This window comes from Merops nubicus, unplaced genomic scaffold (genome assembly GCF_000691845.1).
Source record: "Merops nubicus isolate BGI_N331 unplaced genomic scaffold, ASM69184v1 scaffold16958, whole genome shotgun sequence".
Lineage (NCBI taxonomy): Eukaryota > Metazoa > Chordata > Aves > Coraciiformes > Meropidae > Merops > Merops nubicus.
Window position 1 is genome coordinate 23,498 of NW_008627895.1, and position 264 is coordinate 23,761.

Below are 264 nucleotides of genomic sequence, written 5' to 3' on the forward strand. Positions count from 1 at the left end.
TCTTTCCCTCACCACAGCAACAGTACACAAAAAGAACCGTTTGTGTGGAATGCACATTATGACGCAAAAGATATTTTTTATCAAGGTGTAGGATAGCTAAAACCAATAGGAAAGAGATGCTACGGTAGACTTTTCGACTACAAATTCCTTTTACAATCCCTGCGCTAGTTACCTTCCTCCTCTTCAAGTAAATTGCCCTGGGTCCCTGGATGCCCTGCTCAATGGGAAAGGGAATTCCATTCTCAACGGACACTTTCACACAAG